Here is a 22,471-nt window from a genome sequence, read left to right as displayed (position 1 = left end):
GTGAGAGCACTAGATTTAGTCTTTAAAGGGAAATACTTGGGCAGCTAGGTGGAGCAGTGGATAGAGCACCGGCCCTGGAGTCAGGAGGACCTGAGTTCAAATTTGACCTCAGACACTTAACACTTACTAGCTGTGTGATCCTGGGCAAGTCACTTAACCCCAATTGCCTCACCAAAAAAAAAAAAACCCAAAAACTAAGAAAGCACAAGTGAGAGTTTATTTTTGATGGTCAGCCCTTTGCATCTGAGCTTGATAGGGTTTCTATATTACAAACAAGCTATTTATAAAGTTCCTGACCCTCAGATTCAGGGAGGTGCCTTCTCAATATCAGTAGGCATTGCTAATATAGAAAGCAGAAGAAATGACAATTATAAAGAAATATGGTAAAGAGTTGAAAATAGAAATGTTATCCCAGAACTGTGTCTATTGCTACTATAATAATAACCCTTTTGTATCTTCTTCAGGTTAAAATGTTCTATACAGTTCACCAATTATATTTTGGAATGATGCAAGTTTGTAAATACCACAAGGGGAGAGCCCATGTCTTTTGCAACCTTTGTATCTCCCCCAGCACCTAGCAGAGTGTTTTACATGTAGGAGACAATTAACAAATGTTTATTGAATTTAAAATTAAAATGAAATCTTAAGTGTTGAAGATCAGAATTCCCAAGTCTAGTTTTGTGTATCTCCCTTACTAACAATCCCAGTATGTCTTCAGTTATCTTAAATGTGGTCCAGAAATTCTCAAAAACAATTTGAAAAGGGGGGCAGCTAGGTGGCACAGTGGATAAAGCACCGGCCGTGGATTCAGGAGGACCTGAGTTCAAATCCAGCCTCAAACACTTGACACTAGCTGTTTGACCCTGGGCAAGTCACTTAACCCTTCTTGCCCCACAAAAACAAAAAAAAAAGCCACTTGGAAAAGAGAGATAGGACAGTCTAGAGGTTGGGGATTGGGCGGCTAAGGTTGCCATCCCCAAAACCTTGGATGTGAATTTGTCCAAATGGACATAATTTGTCAGTGACCGAATAATTACTCTCTGGTGGCTGATCAGAATTAGACTGAATACTTCACATCTAACTAGTCTGGTAAGTTGAGTATGGGTTAATTCGTATGAGAGAAAGAGCTGGAACTCACAGGAGAGAGCACATGGGAAAGAGAACACCTTCTCTTCACAGACCCTAGAGAGCGAGAAGAGCTCACAGAGATAAAATATTTATTTCCCATATGTTGGCAAAAATGTGTTGCCATTATTGTATATGCACACTAAGTATGAAAGCTTGTGAAATGTATACATAAAATGTTACAAATGTGGCTGATTTCCACGTACATTACTTTCTCAATATCCAGTATTTCTTCAAGAATCTTAGGCATAATTTCCAATGTGCATATGATAGGGACAGAGTTAGGAAAAGTCAGTCAGTAGCATGCACTGCCTTAAATCTCTACTGAGTTTGAGCAAGAAACTTAACAGCTTCTGTCAGGAGAGAGTTAAAATCCATTTGGGGCCTGCAAGCTAACTCAGCTGCCAGTCACCTAAAAACAAATCCTTGAAGTAGCCTCTTTTTCAGAACAGAAATGTGTGCAGTGGGAAGATGAAAAATGTTTTGTTCTGTTTGGGCATTTGGAGGACATTTGGTCCAGACTGACCGTTGAAAGGCAGGTGCCTGAAGCCACATATTTTTTTTTATTTTAAAATGTAGTGCTCAGCCAATGTGGTTGGAGGAAATGCACAATGATTGGCCTGTAGTCTGTGGATGTGTGCAGGATACACCCAGTTTTGCTTTGCATATATTTACGAAACATCTGCCCTTTTCTTGTTCTTAAATCCCTCCCTCCACCCTTTCCCCCCTTTCCCCTGGTTGGTTTTTGTTGTTATTGGCTTGTTTAACTTTTTCATTTGGGCTTTCCTTTTCCAGTTGAACAGCGACTTCGTCAGGGTGTGTAATTTTTACACTTATGGTGAAAGAGAAAGGAAAAAAGCAAAGAGAGAACGAGATGTGAGAGAGAGACAGAGAGAGACAGAGAGACAGAGAGACAGACAGAGAGAAAGAGAGAAAGAAGAAAGAAAGAAAACCAAGGCAAGGAAAGAGGTAAGAGAGAGGAAGAAAGAGAAAGGTAGAAAGGAGAAAGGGAGGGAAGGAAGGAAGGAAGGAAGGAAGGAAGGAAGGAAGGAAGGAAGGAAGGAAGGAAGGAAGGAAGGAAGGAAGGAAGGAAGGAAGGAAGGAAGGAAGGAAGGAAGGAAGGAAGGAAGGAAGGAAGGAAGGAAGGAAGGAAGGGAGGAAGGGAGGAAGAGAGGGAGGGAGGGAGGAAGGAAGGAAGGAAGGAAGGAAGGAAGGAAGGAAGGAAGGAAGGAAGGAAGGGAGGGAGGGAGGGAGGGGGAGAGGGGAGCTAGGGAGGGAGGGACAGAGAAAGATCAGAGAGCTTGGCAAACTAACTAACCTTTGGCATGGTGACCAGGAGGAAGATTCTAGTTGGGATTTTGTCTCCCTGAAATTCAGCTTAGAGTCAGCTTGTATGCTGCTGCCCTCTAAAGGCTCCTAAGAAGAATTAAACAGCTACAAGAATTTGAGACTGGCTGTCATGCCCTCCAATTTGCCAGATTTTTGCAATTTAAATATATATATATATATATATATATATATAAACTCAGGTTGACATTTTTGCTTGGTAAGTTAGTTGGGCATTATGTCATTTGACAGACTCCATAGGGTCTAATTGACCCACCTGTGTCTTTCTGACCTTTGAATTGTACTGTTTCAAATATGTCTTTGATACTTTCATGTGTCTCAAATATAGAATATTGAGGTCAAAAGAAAAAATTGGGGGGGCAGCTAGGTGGCGCAGTGGATAGAGCACCGGCCCTGGATTCAGGAGTACCTGAGTTCAAATCTGGCCTCAGACACTTAACACTTACTAGCTGTGTGACCCTGGGCAAGTCACTTAACCCCAATTGCCTCACTAAAAAAAAAAAAAAAAGAAAGAAAAGAAAAAATTGGAAGAGGTCAGATCAGAGTTATTCTCAGGGAAAGCCTTTTTGCAGTAGAGAGAGGAAAATAGTACCATGCTAGAAGGGTAGGTGTGGAGCAAGGTGAAAAGAAATGGTAACTAAAAGAACAAATATTAAAGTGTTTCTGTTTTGTCTAACAGAAATAACCCCAATATTCCAATGCTGTTGAATGTTCCCCCAAAGTAGATCAAGTCTCTTCAGTGACAACATAAGAAAGTCTGTGGTGCAAGATATCTGGCAGGAAGTATTATCAATGTAAGGGGGATGGGTGGGAAGTGAGGGCATTTATACAGAGGGAAAAGTAATTTTTATTTTTAAAAGGAGTGATGTTTTATGTTGTTCATCATGCCTTTGTTTCAGGAAAAGTTTTATTCTCTCTTCATGAACCACATAAGCTTAGTCACAAAACCTGAGTTTGAATCCCAGCTCCACCATATTTACTACTTCAATGACATTGAACAAGTCATTCGAGCCCTTTGGACCTCCATTTCCCCAACTGTAAAGTGAAGGGACTGGATTAGGTACACTCGAAGGTCCCTTTCAGATCTAGAACTAGGATGTGAAATCAGGATAGGGTGTGGTCTGGCTAAAGTGGAAATGAACATATTTATCTTTCTAATAAAATAGTGTCCTCAGTCCTCGGGTACTAAATAGAAGTGAAAAGTAGACTGCATGTGTTGCTTATCTAGTCGTAGTTAGCTCTTTGGTACCTCCCTGACAAAATGCCCTTCCCAGGTTCAGACAGAGCAACCAGTCAGAGTAGGGAAGCTGCTTTTGAATAGGAATGACCCTGAATTAGAATTCAGTCTCTGACTTCTTTTACAATTGATTCTCATTAGAGCCTGTCTTAAAGTCTGTGTACTCAAATCATATGATAGAAAAACTTGGTTTCACCTGTACTGCTTTGTTCTCCATCCAAAAGCCTGTCTGCCTACCTCCCTTTTATTCTGGTACTGACCCTTCTATTTCTGCCTCATTCCCTATGAAGATGCTCAATTCCGCCACCTGTTGAACCAGAAACATAACATGCCAGGTCTTAATATCTCTACATTGTAAATGCTTTAGCATATGAAATTTAAATCCCCATTGCAACAAATATCATTACAGAACATTCCATATAACAAATCTGTTCCCATACCCTTAGAAACAACATACTTGGTTGATCTCATTACAACAAATTTGAAACAATAAATAATCCTTCTACTCACCATCCATGGAAGACTGTAACAAAGGATTGTTTATGTGTGTTGTTTCGATTATAAGTTGAGAAAATACCTGAGCCAAACTGACCTATAACTGAGCTCCTTATATTTTTCTCCTGACATCAAATAACAGTTATCCTACAACTTCCCTCAGCCTTTCCAAATGCATCCCAGGCATCTAAATAAACAAAGCCCACCTAAATTCTTCAACCACCCCAAGAATAGATTATCACCCAAAGAAATCCTTAAGGGGATGGGAGTTAAGGTGTTCCTTCACCTACTTCATTTACTTACTTTTTCACCAGTTCATCTACTGATTCACTACAGAGTAGCTGCTAAATATTCTGCTTCATTTGAGGCCTGAGAACCAGGGATTTGCTTTCAAGTCATGTATTTGGTTTTAAAAATCAATACCGCAAATAATTTGAGTATCCATAGGCTATGTTTCACAAGGGAAGTTTGCATGTTTTTAATCACACTGACTATTGCTGGGTAGATGGCTATAACTGTAAAAAACCTTCACTGGTATTTTTCCAGACCATGTTAGAACTATTATGAAAAAGGATGTGTTCTTGGATAATGTCAGCCATACGAAGCTCAACTTGTCTAAAGTACTGGGACAGGGTCTTTTTTATGCAGTCAGCAGAGACCAAATGTGGAGCTGCTTGCTTGGCCCATATGCTTTAATGTGTTCCCAGTTAGGCCATTACTGGAGGGGAAAAAACAAGGATCAGCTTGTTTCAAAACAAGGGACATACAGGACCTCCTGTCTCTCTCCCCCACCCCCCCATCCCCTTCAGAAAAAAAAAAATCAAGTTATCTTTAACAGATTCTAAAAATGCCTTTTCCCAAATATGCAGTCAGTTCCTTCAAAGGACCCTTTGTTTATTTTCAGGAAGAAACCCAAGACAGCTGAAAACCAGAAGGCATCTGAGGAGAATGAGATTACTCAGCCGAGTGGATGCAGCGCCAAGCCAGGCCTTCCCTGCCTGAACTTTGAAGCTGTTCCGTCTCCAGACTCAGACCTCATCCACTCAACACATTCACTGACAAACTCACACGCTCACACCGGGTCATCTGATTGTGAGTACACCAATTCAGTGACAGTATCTTATGTGGTACTTAGAACAGTGTATTTCTTCTGACTTAACTGGATTGCAGCAGACTGTTTCCATTTGTCAACATGGTTTTCCCTCCCACCATTTTAATTGAGGGCTCCACTGATATTTAAACCATCATTATATAAATGAGGTGACCAGACCATTGATCATAAAAGGTTGTTTAAGTGAAAAAGACATTTACTTTCAGTCTATAAACTTAGAAAATAAGTTGTACTGTTACTTTTTAGTTATTCTTTTCTAGTGTCCCTGTGCACTAGAAAACCCTACTTCCCTCACTGCTAGTGCATTGTGGACCATAGAAGTTCAGTAAGACCCAAGGATACTTCCATTTTGGAAGGGTATGAAGCATCTCAGATGCCCATCAGTTATTGGAATGCCATATTGTTTATCTAAATCTTTCTCTTGACAATTTTTAATTGATTTTGAAGTGGTTAAAGGATAGCATAAACTTAACAGAAGAAAAGGAAATGGTTTCCAAGAATTCAGAAACCACCCAGACTTCACTTAAACCAATAAGAATTCAGGTTAAAAATATTTTTTAATTAAAAAAAATGCCTGAGGGCTAAATTTGGAAGTGGGCAGCCTAATGAGCTCTTCCCTATTGAAATCACTTCATTGCTGTTTATTTTTGCTGTCTTCCCACTGATCTGGGAGCCACTTCTCCAAATTCTATTTTAAGAAAGTTGATAAATCACGTTTAGGAGATTTTTTTTCTTTTCTGGAACCTTACGCAGTGCCTGAAAGGAGAAACAAATATGTAAGACAATGGAAAGGAGGCAGTGTAGAATGTCTTTGGGGTTTAGTCCCAAAGAAAATTCTTTTCAGTTTCAAGATATAGATCCTGGATCTATGTGTTTAAAGAATATTTAATAACGGGCAAAGAACTGGCAGATATGCCTCCCAGTGAAACAAATAAAAAAGCATTATTTTCAATCAAGGATGCCATTAATCCCATTCACAAGGATCAAAGTGTTAGTGAGAAAATGAGACTCTCAATCTCCCATCGATAGCTCCCTAACAGTACAGATATAAAACTATGCAAAAGACCTCCACAAAGAAGCCAAAAGTTGGATGAGCTTAACATCTTCCTTGCCTATTCATCCAGCCCCTCTGGGTAGAGGGTAAAACTAACAGGCAAAGAATTGGTGAAAGAAGCTTGTAATCTTCTTGCCTCGGCCAAGGAAACTTAGCAACTTTTTTAACTTTATTTTTTTCAGTTAATGAAAATCCACATTATTTCTCTCCTCCTCCTAACCCAACTCCTCTCCCTTAAAAAAAAAGAAAGAAAAACAAAGCCCTTGTAACAAATATGTATAATCAAGAAAAACAGATTATCCCACCAGCCAGGTCCAAAAATACATGTCTGAATGTGTACCATGGTCATCGCCTCTCTGTCAGGAGCGCAGTCACCAAGTGATACTGGAAAATAGTAGGAAGGGGAGAAGTAACTTGATAATCAAATCTGCACATACTTTGAAGTCTGTGAGATCAGCTGCCTTCTTTGTAAAGATGCCTAGGGGAGGGGATAAGCATTTATTAAGCACATGCTATATGCCAGGCTCTGTTAAGTGATTTCCACATGCTATCTCCTTTGATTCTCACCAGTAACTCTAGGTGTTCAGTTGTTTCAGTCTCTGATTCTTTGTGACCTTCAGGATTCTTGGGTTTTCTTGGCAGATACTGGAGTGTTTTGCCATTTCCTTCTCCAGCTCATTTTACAAATGAGGAAACTGAGACAGACAGGGTGAAGTGACTTGCCCAAGGTCACATAGCTAATGTCTGGGGCCATATTTGAACTTGAGCCTTCCTGACTCCAGATTCAGGCATACCACTTAGATGCCTTTAGGAGTCTAGAGACAGGAATATTGGTTTATGGTCCAGTGTACTGGAAAGGACAGCCCTTTGGCCTGGCAGTTTCCATCCGTGTGGTAATTACAGTAATGATTGGAAAACAACACGGCATCGTGCCCCTGGACATATGTACAAACTCTTCTTATCTCCCAGAAAGGTGGCAGACCACTGAGTATGGAGCCTAGCGCTTTCCCACACTGAACTTCATGACTTGGCTCCCTTCCATAGTCTTAGGGGAACAATAACAGATAGCAGTTTTAACCCAGACCTGCCACTAGAAAAAAAAAATGTTTTGATAAATAGAAATACACTTATCTTATTTAACATTGTGCTTTACCATACATATCTTTTTGAACCCCAAGGATTGCCATTATCCTAAAATGTGCACAAAGAGGCTCCTCAACATCAGCTGGAATGATGTGAACTTGGGGTTCTTGATACAACAGTATCTCACTAATTCAAAAGAAGTGAGTGGATTTCTGCCCAATGGGATGCCTGACAAAAGTAGAGGGTGTAGAAGAGGGGGACAAAGAAGGAATCTCCATCTTTTCATGGGGTTCTTTTTGTTATTTATTTTCAAGATAGATTCTATCCCTCTGTTCCAACCTGCTCTTTTGTTTGGTTTTAGTTTTCTCTAGAAAAATATATTTAGGTTCTAGTTTGTCCTGCTTTGAGACTCAAAATCAAATTGAAAATTGTTTTGGGAAATATTCACAGAAATCTGTCCATTTGAAGATTTTCTGAGTCAGGAGGGAAGAGAGGTTTATTTTAAGTAGTTAAAGTTTTTGTATAGTCTGCATACATTCAAGAGTTGTGTTTTCCTTCTCAAATGTTATTCTTGCTATAGGACAATTTAAAATCTTAATTTCTTTAAGGTAAAGGCTTCAGTTCCCATTTATAACTAACAAATTTGGGGCATTTAAAAATAGTGCCCTTGACATGTTAGTCTCCTTAACTTCAGAAACATTCACTAGGGTGTGGTGTTCTGAGCATTCACAGGTTACTGAATTTTTATAGCACCTTTCTATTTGTCATGTGTTTGACAATATTATTCTTAGTTGTTCCTTATAATATCCTTTTCCTGTCAGTCAGTATCATTCTTCCCAATTTACAGATGAAAAAACTGAGAAAATTGACACCCAGCTTGATGTAATGACTTAGGACTAGGGTAATGAAGCAAGTTTATTAGTTTTATCTGGGAGCACCTGATTGCTTCTCTCTGTGCCGTGCTCCAGATCGTACCCCATCCTGTCAGAATCTGCCATTGATCACCAAAAGGGTCAGGCATGAAAATGTGAATAGATTACTCCTAACCCTTCACCGCAACTGAAAAAACAATGCAAAGCACAGGACCTGTCAATTAAAAGCATAAATTTTTTACAAAGTGATCAAAAGATTATCACAGCAAAAAGATGACAAATCTGAGCTGCCAAGTTCTCAACCTGTCATTTAGCTCACTAAACCATTCTCAGTTCTGCAGTAATCCCAATAATACTTAAAAGGGAGGACCAAAAATCAAAAGAAATGTTGCTGAGAAGTGCTTTTCTTAAGTGAAGTTAACATCCCTTCTGAAATTTTTACCAATTTTCAACACACTTCCTAATGTACTTGTCCCTCAGTGAGCACCCTGAACTGCATCTAAACTCTCCTCCTGCTCATAGGTTTCAAAAACTTAACTATATAAACAAATTCAAATTATAATAATGTACAGTGCAGTGATGTACTTTTGTTACACACAGATAGGAAAGCCACAGATGTTTGAGACTGAGCAGATTTAAACTCAAAATGGAGAACCTGAGCTGGGGTGGTGCTGTCATTAAATGTTTCAACAGAGCTATTAAGCCCAGAGCATTAATAAGCAGAAAATGCTCACTGTTTGAGAAGACCGCCTTGTTTCTGTGTCAAGTTTAGACAAACTACAGAAACATGCATCTATAACAGAACTTTCAAATAGGAATCTGGACAAGAAGAGCCAATTCTTCTTTACGTTGCTACTCTAAGATGCCCTGGTTGGTAGAGTTCCTGCTCTCAGACAAATTATATCCTCTGTATCTGTGAGTTATTTACTTTCCAGTATTTTACTCTGTCCACATCAGACTTTCTCATTTCTGTGTCCTTGCCAAAATGTACTTACACATTAGCAGTTTTTTGTTTTTTATTTTTAATTTAACCTTTACACATTAACAAACTGTTGTGTAGGTGGGTTTAACTTTAGCTCTGGAGATAGTATGATTTCACTGTAGCTTTATACTGTAGAGAAGATTATGGTAAGCTCTTGATTTTCTCTCTCCTCATTGGTGCCCACCAGCCTTCCTCCCCTCCCCCCCCCAAGCCAATACTTCTGCCTCGCTAATCCATTCCCTGTGTTTAAAATTTTTAGTACTTTGTTCATTTTGAACTTTTTAAAGCATTCTTTTTTTTGTAGAAGAAAACAAAGAGGATTTTTTTTTATGGCAAACTCCATTAATGCCACATTAAGGCTGACATTTTAATTACACAAAAGTCAGGAAATGCAAAGTTTGGGTTCCCACAGCAACAGTAACTGTCCCCTTGAGTGTCTGCATCACAGCAGAGTCTTTCATTCTAGGATTACACAACATTGGTCATAGGGACATTGTTTCTTACAGTGTATATGTAGAATAGCGCACTCTCTCTCTCTGTGTCTTTCTTTCTGTGTCTGTCTCCTCTCTGTCTGTCTTTTTCTCTGTCTCCCTTTCTCTTTCTGCCTTTCTCTTTGTTTCTCTTTGTCTCTCTGCTTTCTCTCCCTTTCTCTCTGTTTCTCTTTGTCTCTCTGCTTTCTCTCCCTTTCTCTCTTGTCTCTCTCCTTTTCTCTTTTTCTCCCTTTCTCTGTTCTTTCTCTCTCTGTGTCTCTGTCTCTCTGTATGTCTTTCTTTCTGTGTGTGTGTGTATGTGTGTATGCATGCATGTCTATCTGTCTCTCTATCTCTCTCTATCTTTCTGTCTCTCTGTCTTTCCTTCCCCCTCTCTGCCTTTCTGTCTCTCTTCCTCCCCCTCTCTTTCCCTCTGTTTCTGTCTCTTTCTCAACTATAATTGAGGGTCTGAGCCTTTCGCATACCCCACCCAAAACAACATGGATATATGTTCTATCACAAAGACTACTGCACTGTGTGTGCCCACGGACAGAATTAAAGTTGCTGCGGGAACATTAACTCTGATTTCTGGACTTCCGTGCCAGTCACATTTAAACCATAATGCTTTAATTTTTGGCATGCACTAAATGTGCATTTCATGTACACAGACAGAAAGAAGCATAAAATGTATTTTAAAGAGCAATTAATTACTAACTTTGTGATTAAAAAACATTTGGTGCATGTTCCTTACCATTTAGCATCAGCTGCTGGTCTTAGCCAGGCCTAATAGATGACATACTGTGTCTCATCCTGTATCTCAGATGTACTTACTGTATGTTCCTATTCCTCTAGATAATTAATTCCTTGGTAAAGCAGTAGGGGAAAAACAAAATGGAAGGAATATGCAAGCATGTAAATAGGGTAAAGGATATTTTGAAGGAAATGATTCACTTCTGCAAATAAGCCCCCTTATTCTCTGAATTAAAGAGCCAGGCAATCTGATGAGTGGGTGTACACAAAGGTTTCTGACCACCCTATAACATATGGTCCAGAGTCATAAGACCTTCCCCAAAGCAAATTTCCATATGAGTATTGGGTATGTCCACTGAAGAAGCGATTTGGTCGTATAATGCATCTTCAGGTTCAAGGGATACTTTGGCTATATTTCAGTATAATTTTAAAAACAAAAACAGTTTATAAGAATAAGGTGAGTTGAAGACTCTACCAATAAACTTTACAAAAACAACAGACTTTAGAAAACCAGTCTTTTCTCCTGTAATTTTGCCTCTTGGTGGGTTGACTGTAAATTAATCTCATTCATGTTGGGAAAGAATATTATTTGGAATAACTACATGAAAAAATGTTTACAAGGCAAAGGAATTGATAAAAGTACACAACAGAATTGCATCGTGACTGAGAATATATCTATATGCCAGAGAATATAATCAAAACTGAAGAATAGGAAGGTAGAACAGAATGATTTCACTAAAAGGAAAAACCTTCACTAAAAGGCTTAAGTGTGAGCCTTAGGGGGAAAGGGAGAGGGTTAGAAACAAATCAAGAATTTGAAACTCTATTGGACCTATATCTTTAAAATATCTCTTGGCACATATCACTTTTTGTTAGGTTTTATTACATATGGTATTTAATATTTAAGAAAGAGACTGCACTCTCACAGGGCATACAGATCTCTGATTTGCTTTTACTTGGGCTGTCTGCATGTGCGAATATATTTCTTTATGAGTGAAAACTGCTCAAGCAAGTTTGAAAGGCCTTTTTGGCAAGTTTGACTGTGTGTATTGAGAAAGTCACAAACTATATGGCTGATTCAGTAGAAAATCTTCCATAACCTTTCCTAAGCACCTGCTCACATGAATAGGTTGAGTTTTGTGCTGGAGGTGTTCAAAGACAGTATTTACAACTATAGATCTATGTTTGGAGGATGCCAAAAAATAAGTAGGTTTTTGGCAAAAAACAAAACAAAAACACAACCTTATAAATGTTCAAATGTATAATCAAACAAAAGCTTCATTTGGATTCAAATGCATGTATCTCAGCAGATGTGTCTAAACTAACTGGAATCCCAAAGGAACAGCTGAACTGGATTTTGGTATGTCTTGATAGCTGAAAGAGTTATTCTTAGACTTTGGAAGGACAAAAATGGTCCATCTGTGAAGTACTGTAATAGAGACATGGCAAAAAACAGCATCCTCTAAAAGAGTTTATTTATGGAATTCAGGACAAGTTGGACAATTCTAAAAAACACTTGGGGTTCACACTAATTTATTGTAACCAAACTAGAATGGCATAAGCTACTTGATGACAGGTAAATCCTTTTCCTCTCCATATCATGGCCATTAGCTATGTGATCAAACTGTTCCCCACCCCCCCCAAGAATCCCATATATCTATTATTCTGCTATACATAAAGAACCAGGGATTTGCCTTTTTACCTCTAGTGGTTAGCTAAAGTTTTCTTTAATTAATTAATTAAACATTTTTGTTTTATATCCCCTTCTTGTGTTTTCACTTCTTTAAAACTGATTTCCCCCCTATTTGTAATTTTTCATTGTACTTCCTCATGGAAGAGTTTCTACACATTGCCTGGTGTTTTGTACATACTAAGCATTCAGTAAGTAGTTGTGATGTCATTTCAGAAGCCCCAACAAAGTATCTTTCTTTGGATCATTCTCTATTTTTTTATCTCATGCATTCTCATCACATCCATTTGGGGGGAGGGAAATAGGAGGTGAAGAAGAAGGAAGAAGGAGATAAACATTTATATAGTACCTACTATGCGCCAGGCACTGTGCTAAGCACTTTATAAATATTAACTCCTCTGATCCTCACAACAACCCTGAGAAATCATTGCTGTTATTATCCCTATTTTACAGTTGAAGAAACTGAGGCAGACAGAAGGTAAGTGACTTTCCCAGGGTCACATTGCTAGTAAGTGTCTGAGACTGGATTTAAACTCAGGCCTTCCTGACTCCAAGACCAGCACTCTATGCACTGTGCCACATAGCTATGAGAGCATCGTTCTTCTTAAAACCTCATTGCTATTAAATTTGTCATAATCTCCCTCTTGACATAAAACTTGATCTCTTCTTATTGTACCCTGATTAAGATGATTGCTATTAGTTAGTGGTTTCTCCCCAGTTACTTCCTTCACTGATACCTGGTTATCTGTCTGTCATACAGGGAGCTAGAATGACCTTCTTCTTAGCACTTTCAAGCCTTGGCTCAGACAGTTTATATTTGAGGATACTTTCCCCCTGTGGTTATTCTGCTAGCTATGGCCAATACAAAGCTTTTTTGCTTATCCCACTTTAAAAAAAATGGCCAAATAAATAGTAGTAGGAATTTTAACATTTTATAGGTGCTCTCTGCCATCGTGTATTTAGAGAAGACAGGACAGCTCTGATGATGACAGACTGAAGTGTTGTTCTACAGATATCACCAGAGGAATTGTCAAAATGAAAACAACCTGGACTTAAAAAAGAACAGCCACCTATAGATGCCGCAATAGAATCTCAGGTTTGGAAGAGATTTCTGACCCACCCCATACCTGAACTCTCCCACCAACATACTCCTTGCATTTAGCTAGTCTGGTTTTTTGTTTTCTTAGAGAGTTCCTTCCCCCCAAAAAACCCTCTAGTTTTAAAGTTGATTTATCATTGCCTGGCACCCTATGCAGCCACCCTTAGTTATTCCCCTTAACATTTATAATCATGTAGTGATGACTATTTTCTTCTTAAAATGGTTGATAACTCTATTTTTAGGGTCCTATTCCTCATCTTGCCATTTTATCTCTTACTATAGTGTATCTTTAATTCTTATCTGCAGCTGCTAGTGACAATTTCATATGTGCTTCCTCTGCCCGTGGCAAATTTCATTATACAAAATTAGCGCTCCTCCATATCTGTCAGTAATTTCCACAACCAAATTTAAATAATCCTCCACACACACATACATCTACTAGTGCCCTCAGGGCTATATCTTCTAGGTAGAATAAAGAACATGCTTGTAGATTTTTTAATGTGGTCCTTCTTTCTACCAGTTTTCAAGAAGGTCCCATCCACAAATCTCTCTCATATGAGTCACCATTATTAATACACTGACACTTCACCAGCAAGTTGTTTCCTTTCTGCCTTTCTGAGTCCTTAATCATCATTTTCCATAATGATTGCATACTGTTTTCTTACTATCTCTCATCTTTTTATGGAAATTATATTTCTAAGGCAAAGGTGCAGCCCGGAGACCATTCACTCAGAAAACATGTATTAAATATTCCCTAGGTAGTAGGAAAGATACTGAAGAAGTAGGAAAGACTGTCCCAACGCGGAGCTTGCTGACCAGTTGTGAAGACAATCTAGAGAACAAAAGCAAATGAAAGATGACATAGTCCAAAGGGGCAAGGAACAGAAAAGTAAGCAAGTGAGACTTGTGGGGAGGAGTTAGTAAAGAAAGGCTTCCTGGAGAAGCCTTGGATCTGGGACTTGAGGAACACATGTGATCTGTGTTGATGGAGAGTATGAGAGAGAAAGTGAAGAGGGCAGCATGAAGAAAAATTGTCACAAGTGAAATGTGTTGGGGTTGAAGCCAAGTAGACTGATGTGGCTGGAACAAAGGAATCACATTGGAGAATAACGAATGATCAGTAGGCATTAGGATTTAATAAGACAAGTGATTTCATCTGTCTAGACCAGGGCACTCAGACCCTATTATTACTCAAAAAAAGCAATCCAGAGAATGTCAATAACTACCAGCCCTTATATCTATCTTCTCCACTCTAAAATTTCTTGAGAATAATCTACATATGGTTGAGGACATCCTTGATGTAGGTTTGAGAATAGAGCAGGGAGTATTTTACAAATGGGGTCCTTTAGCAGACCAGTCCTAGTATAACTGATTAAAAGGTGTGGCAAGATCTTATTGCACTGGTTATTTGTTGACCTTAAAAAAGTATTTGTTTTGGTAGAACAAAACACTGCCTTAAAAGCTTTCCTCCAACTGGGTGTCTCCCTTGTATATCAAAATCATACTAGATTCCTTGAGAAAACTAACAGATACAGCTTTGTTCAACAGTCCTCTAATACAATCACAGCATAAAATAGGAAGCCATATACCTACCAAAAATGGTTGCCACTTTCACGGAGGATGCCTATCATGCAATCCAAATAGAAGAGGGATTCCCTCTACATATGTTAGGGTGACGTCGTGCTGGCTCCTATTTGTACATAATGGTGAGCTGATGGCATGAAGACAACATTACAGAGTCTGCTTTTTAGCATTTAAAGACCTTCACAATATGGCCCCAGCCTATCTCTTCAGATATTACTCACCTTCAAGCTTTCTGCAGACCTCTAATGTAGCTTTCTTGTTGTTCTTCACATGTGACATTCTGTCTCCAGGCTGTCACCCATACATAGATTTCCCTTTGTGCTCCCTCTCTTCGAACCTCCCTGGCTTCCAACAAAACTCAGCTCAAAAAGCCTCTTTTGATCCCCCTTGATTCTAATGCCTTCTCTCAAAATTACAGTATGTATATTTTGTATATATTCTGATTTCCTTCGATCAGTACATGTACATCTGTCCCTGATAGAATATAAGCATCTTGAGGACAAGGACTTTTGTTTCTTTGTATTCCCAATTCCTAGTACAGTGCTGGCACATATTAGATGCTTAATAAATGATTGTTAATCAGTTAAAATTGATTGAAGGCCCCCCCATCTCCAAAAAGTTAAAGCTGATGGTCATCCAAAGGGCAGTGGTGGGTGTGAGTAAACATATTACCAAAAATATTTTTCATAAAGAATGTCGTCAGAGAACTATGTAATTGGAGGGAAAAAAAGATGAGCCGACTATATATATATCTCAAGAGCAAAGTAAAACTTGGATTGTCTTGTGCTGCATTGTCATACACACAATGTCAGGAAAACTGGAGTGGAGGTCCCCAGCATGTTGTGTAGACTCACTGTGGAGGATTTACAGGCAAGGTGAGCAGGCATGGATGATGTTCAGTATGTGTTGTGGAGAGGACACATAATGAGATTATAGGACCTACAAAGCTTTGTGGTATCAAAGGAAAGACCAAGGCAGATGGGAAGTGTCCATAAGCTAGAAACCTTTCTGGTTGAACCCCTAAATGTTAGCAATACATTGGTCAAGCTTGAGATGGTAAGATTACCATTTAAGTAATTATATTTGTGTAATGATTTAGATCATATTTCAGTGGGCTATATACTAGCCATTCACGTTCAGTGCAGAGATGGCAGATGACAATTGAAATCAAAATAATTTGGAGAAACCATTGGTTTCTGAGCCCTATTACTAATGGGGGTTGTATCTAACGATAACCTTCAGTGCTATTCAACTTAATAACATGGTTGTCTCTTCCCAACCAAAAGGATGTAAACTTTTTCTCCAGGGAAATCTGTTGTGCTCCATTTTTAAAACATCACACATTTTAATCATAAATAATACCTGTGTAATTTGCCTTACTATTTCAGTTGAGCTACCATCTTGTTGGTCATTGTGGCTACTCCTTCCAGTGGTACAGATTTCAGTTCATCCATGCTTTCTCAACTTGTTCAGGTCTTATCCATGACCTCCCATACAAACTCCACAGAGCTTCCACCCAGTGCTCTAAGGACCTTTCCTCTAGGTTTCTTCAAATTTACATGTATACTATAGCAGCATGTGGCCTGACCAACTGTTATTCCTCGTTCTCACTACATGACCAGACTACCTTCTTTCTCAATCATATATTTCTTTAATAATAATTTGTACACAATTTCTTTTGGCAAACACACCTACCATATGTCTCTCTGCCTTTTGGAAGCCCTATAATTTTTATTATTTTCAGGTAATGGTGTTCCATGATTTATGGCCACATAGCATTACTGGACAAATACCGGTGTTAGAAAAATGGGGGGGGGGGCAGCTAGATGGTGCAGTGGATAAGCACCGGCCCTGGATTCAGGAGTACCTGAGTTCAAATCCGGCCTCAGACACTTACTAGCTGTGTGACCCTGGGCAAGTCACTTAACCCCAATTGCCTCACCAAAAATAAATTAATTAATTAATTTAATTAAATAGAAAAATGGGGTTTTGTTTCAGGGAGAAGCATGAGATGAAGAGTGTTGGGCACTTTTCCAATGACAATACAGTCAGCTCTTTTCTACCAGTTCAGTTCAGACCTCAGCTTATAATTTCTCTGCAGTGTTTGTTCAAAATATGTGTCTTGATGGACCAGTTCAATAGTTTGTCCACCCAGTTGCTTAATATATTCTTGCAAACAAGAGTTCTTCATCCACTTGGTTTTTACTGTTTGGATTATTAAACCAAATGCTTTTTATTGTTTGTGAATCTCATTTACAAGGCTCTGTAATTTTCCATGATTTGATGCAATCAGCATCTGCAAACATAATTTCCTATCTTTGTTTTCTCTAGTGCCATTTCTGCTTCCTCATGTAGCACATGTTAGAATCCAAATGCAGAGACTTTGCTGTTGCTGATGTAGAAATTAGTTTGTTATAGAAATGTTGACAGACCTCTTCCACGTCTCGTCTGTTTGTTGTCCTTCCAGTTTCATCTTTAAATGCTCTTGGGGTGGTCTGGCATAATTGGGTCTCATGACAAGGTTTCTGTATTGTTGTTTTCCTCTCTTTTGCTTCTTTCTATTTCATGAGGTGACATTGTTGTTAATCTTCTATGATCCTCCTACGTAATATTTTGAAAATACTTTTATATTCTAAGCAGCTATTGCCTTGGGTTGTCATATTTCTCTGTTTGGCAAAGCGATCAAGTGTTTTTCTTTTTCCTTTTTTTTTTAAAAAAAACTAGCTGAGGTGGCTTTTCTAGGCTCTTTTGACCTTCTTTACTACAGTAAAAATTGCTTTACTTCAGTTCAACTTCTATAGGAGAGCGTGATTGAAGGAACTTACAATCTAATGGAGGAGACAACCTGCAAACAAATCAATACAAAGCAAGCTATATAAAGGATAAATAGGAAATAATTAACAGAGGGAAGGCATAGAAATTAAGAGGGGTTGAGGAAAGCTTCCTGTAGAAGGTAAGATTATGAATATGTGACAATTAAATATGTGTCACAGAATAGCTTGTTCAATCAGAGATATGCAGTCACCCCTTCATAGGCAAAGTGAATTAGTGAATGATCAGACTGAGTTGAAATCTGATTTGGCCTGGATGCACAGGCATACTTTACTTGTTATTTGTAACATGGTTAGGCACTTCGGCAACATTGTCAACATTTTCTAGCATCACTCTCTTCAGGGGCATCAGATATTCTTTTTTTTCCACCTAATTTCAGAATTTCATGGGGCTACAATAATCATGGCCCCTTGAAGTAACTAGCACTGGTTAAGCATTGAAAAGGATTCCTTAGTAAACTTTTGATTCCAAATTAATGAAACCTATATGAAGACACTGAAGAGAGAGTAGAATATGGGATGAGTTTTTTTATAGGGAAGGTATTCTCTTTCAGTGAGATATTTGTGTCCTAAAGTATGTAGATTAAGATGTGACCTTAGTTTTCATAAGAATTCATGGCTTTGATTTTTAGTGTTTACTTGCCAGTTCCCTAAGAAATGCTAAAAGTTTATTTCATCTTAAGTAAACCCAGTATATTAAAGTGTATATTTGCAAAACATTTTAGAAGATAATTCATTTACCAAAGATTCTTCATTCAATAGCAACAAAAACAAAATTCAAATGACAAACTCCTCTAGTATATTCAAATTGTGATTCAATTTACAATAATTTAATTTACTAAGGAATACAGAATCATAAATTTAGAGCTAGAAGCAACCTTAGTCCAAACCCCTCATTTTACAGTTATGGAAACTGAGGCCTAGAGTTGTCTTTTTTCTGGAATGCATACTTCAGAAAGCGGGGCATGTGTATATTACCTTATCTAATTAATTTTACTTTTGAAATGTTTAGTGTTGTGGAAAAGGAGTTGGGATTTTGTCCTCTATTCATAGTTCTACAAAAGAGCTATGAAGAAGTTCCTAAAGTCTGATACTGATATAAATCAAGCTTGCAGAGATCCAAGAAGCTGATCAGTTGTGAAGCACAAAATTCAAGACGCCATGAATGAGATAAAGCAGCTTTCTCTCTCTTTTAGAGTCTAACCTGTTTTTCTGACTTTGTTGCAATTACAACCAATTACCATACCAAGTATAAGGTGGTGTTTTTATTTGTAGATGGATTATGTAGGGCATGGGAGCTCTTAGGAAAAAAAAGTTTTAGAACCATTAATTAATTGAAAGAACATTGGGTTAGGAATCAAGTCCTAGAATATAGTGTTATGCTCTACCAGTAACTATGTGACATTGAACAAGTTATTTCAATGCATCATACCTTATTTTCTTTATCTGTAAAAAGGGCAAAATAATGCATGGCCCCAATTTCACTATTATTGTGAAATTAGAAATGAAATAATAATATAAAAGCACTTTGAAGAAAAGTGACTAATTATATATATATATACATATACATATACATATACATATACATATATTTATTTGTTTTTCATTACCCATTGCTCTATTTGTAGCATAAATTTAGCTTCCTTTTAGCTAGTTGGAATAATTAATGATAGTACCATACTTTGATATGACACTCATTATTTTAATAATCTTATTGTCTTCTTAAGAGAAGCTCATAGACATTCACTCACTTATTCTCACAGCCCCTCCTATATAACAGGTAGATAATAGGTTTTGATCCAGTCTCCAAGAAATTGAATTAAATGCTTTGCTTTCTTGTTTTCCAAAGTAATCATGATCTCCTGGGTTCTGATTGTAGAAACTTTGGCCTTTTTTCACATTCATGCCTTTTGTAATCTTACTCCAATTAACATTCTCACTAGATTTTTTTAAATCCCCCAGAATATGTGCCTTTTCAGAGCCTAATCTTTTTTTTTAAGTACCATGGTCTTTGAACCCCCTTTCTGAAATGCCTAACTCAAGTAGAATGTTAGCCATTCACTACTGAGCCCATGTGTTGTTCTGCCATGTTCTTTCAGTTCCTTCCTGTCACTAGGCATCTGTAAATTCAACATATTTTTCCTCAAATTTGTAGTTAATGTGTTTCTTGGGGATTTATTACTCTCCTTAATGGTTAAAAGCATTCCTAAGCATGCTACAGACCCATAGACTGTGGCACATAGACACATACTGTCTGTGGCTTAGTATTGCCTCAGTATTGTGATCTGGAGCCAACTAAATTAAATGCTATTTTGATATCCTATTAAATTATTTGTAAAGCTATATAAAAGGAAAAAAATACCTCACTGCTACTGGAAGGTGTATAAAGCTCCATATGGAAGAGCTTTTGAATATGAATGTTTATAATCTTCTAAATACACAGTATTTCACAGTAGATGTCAAAATGTACCTTGAAGAGTTTCTCCATTTTCTTATCTCCCAAAATAATTTCTTTCTTTGTTCCCATTCACTTATCCTGTGTGTTTGAGCCAGGTTTGTGTTACCAATTTCATACCAGGAACTAACACAACATTTAATCAACGTATACAGAGTTGGCAAGAAACATAATGAGGCATAGGTCTGGTCCTACATGAAGAGTCAAAAAGATCTGAGTAATCAGCCTAATTTCACAATTCATTCTTTGCTGTATAGCCTTGGTGGGCCTTACCACATCTTTCTATCTATGTCTTAGTTTTCTCATGTAAGATGAGGAAATTGTTTTAGTCCACACTTTAAGGATCTGTAATTGAATCAGCATTTGGAACTCTTAGTGTAGAAACTCTCTATACCCAATGCAGACTGCAACCAGTCTTGGACTTAGTAGAAGACATAAAGAGTTGCTTGAGTTACACAGCAGAGGCATGATTTGAACCCAGGTCTTCTTAACTCAGACCAGCCTTTGTCCACCATGCAGTGCTGCTAAATTTTTGCCAAAATCTCAAAACAGCTTTTGCTGTCTGAAAATCAAATGGGTTGCCTTATGAGTTAAGAAGTCCGACTATATGAATTCTGATGTGCTATTATTCTTTGATTCTGTGACTTAAAAGAATGTTATGCATCTTAGCCACCAGATGGCATTGGTGAGCAAGGAAGGCTAAATTGACAATCATTTGAGCCAGACCTATATAGGCTTTCCCAGACAATGTACTTTACTCCATTCCATGGGTGGAACTTTCCAAGTATCTCTCCCCTCAGAGGTATGGATTTTCCCCTTCAAGTAGTATGCTTTCTCCTTCCATCATGAGGGTGTGGCTGTCTTTCTATTTCTACACGCCAAATGGCCTCAGACATTGAAGGAAGGAAGGGAGGAAGGGAGGAAGGGAGGAAGGGAGGAAGGGGAGGGGAGGGGAGGGGAGGGGAGGGGAGGGGGAGGGGGAGGGAAGGGAAGGGAAGGGAAGGGAAGGGAAGGGAAGGGAAGGGAAGGGAAGGGAAGGGAAGGGAAGGGAAGGGAAGGGAAGGGAAGGGAAGGGAAGGGAAGGGAAGGGAAGGGAAGGGAAGGGAAGGGAAGGGAAGGGAATTGCACTTGCCCACTTGCAGTTTTAAAAACTGTATCTGAGTTTTTCTGATATTTGTATAGGTTTTCTGGCCTAATACCAAGACAGAATCTCTTACATCATCCTTGTGGACAAGATAGAGTTGTGATAGTTGATAATACAGTCAAGTGGATTTATATATGGTTGAATGACCAGACCCAAAGAGTAATAATTAATAAACCTATATTATCTTAGAAGGTAGGATTTAATAGAGTCTCAGGGAATCTGTCTTAGATCCTACACTGTTTAGTCTTTTTTATTAGTCAGTTGGATACAATTACATGTAATGTGCTTATATTTTGTAGATGACACAGAACCAAGCAATATAACTAAATACACAGGATGAAAGGGTCAAGATCCAAAAAGACATTATCAGAATAGAATGGCAGATTGAATCTAATGATGGAACTCAATAGTGATCAACGAAGAGTCATGTACATACACACACACATTCACACTCACAAACTTTAGAGGTACAAGATTGGTGAAGTATGGCGAGATAGCAGTTTATCTGAAAAAGAACAGGAAGTTTTACTGGACTTTGAACTCTATATATAGAGTCAGGAATGTGACATGATAGTCAAAAAGTTAAAGGGATCTTAGGTTGCATTAATAGAATGTCCAGAATCATCTAGATGATAGTCTGTACCCTCCCTGGTCAGACTTCATCTGGAACATGTGTCTTTCACTTTGGGGTGCCACATTCTAGGAAAGACATTGATAAGCTAGGCAATTTTAAGAAGAGGAGCCAAGATAGTGAAGGGTCTTATGATCATGATGTTGAAAGAACTGAGGCCTAAAAAGAAAAAAAATATTTAGGAGAGAAATAAAAATTATCTTCTAGAATTAAAAGATCTTTATTGTGGAAAAGGAATAATTTGTTCTGCTCAACTTCATAGGACAGAACCAGGGAGCAATGAGAGGAAACCACACAAAGGCAGCTAACAATTAGAGTTATTTATAAATGTAGTGAACTACCTGGGCAATAGTGGGCTCCCCTTCACTTGACATCTCCAAGGAAAGAATGGATGGCCATTTGTTGGAGATGCTGAGGATGGGGATTCTCAATAAGTTATGAGTAGGAACTGAGATCAGCTTGGCCTCTGAGGTCCCCTTCAACATTGAGGTTCTATGAATCCATCTTTCTA

General features: G+C 38.3%; 1 protein-coding gene across 2 annotated transcripts in view; it reads left to right on the top strand.

The window, feature by feature from the left end:
- ZBTB20 (zinc finger and BTB domain containing 20) overlaps window positions 1-22,471 on the top strand; it is a 928,525-nt gene that overhangs the window by 859,543 nt on the left and 46,511 nt on the right. For both annotated transcript variants that reach the window (XM_043993192.1, XM_043993193.1), the window contains one exon: window positions 5,109-5,296. The gene's annotated coding sequence lies outside the window, so the exon portion shown is untranslated. The remainder of the gene's footprint in view (window positions 1-5,108; window positions 5,297-22,471) is intronic.

This window comes from Dromiciops gliroides, chromosome 3 (genome assembly GCF_019393635.1).
Source record: "Dromiciops gliroides isolate mDroGli1 chromosome 3, mDroGli1.pri, whole genome shotgun sequence".
NCBI classification, from domain to species: domain Eukaryota; kingdom Metazoa; phylum Chordata; class Mammalia; order Microbiotheria; family Microbiotheriidae; genus Dromiciops; species Dromiciops gliroides.
The sequence above is the reverse complement of the archived record's forward strand: the minus strand, read 5'-3'. Positions and strand labels throughout refer to the sequence as shown.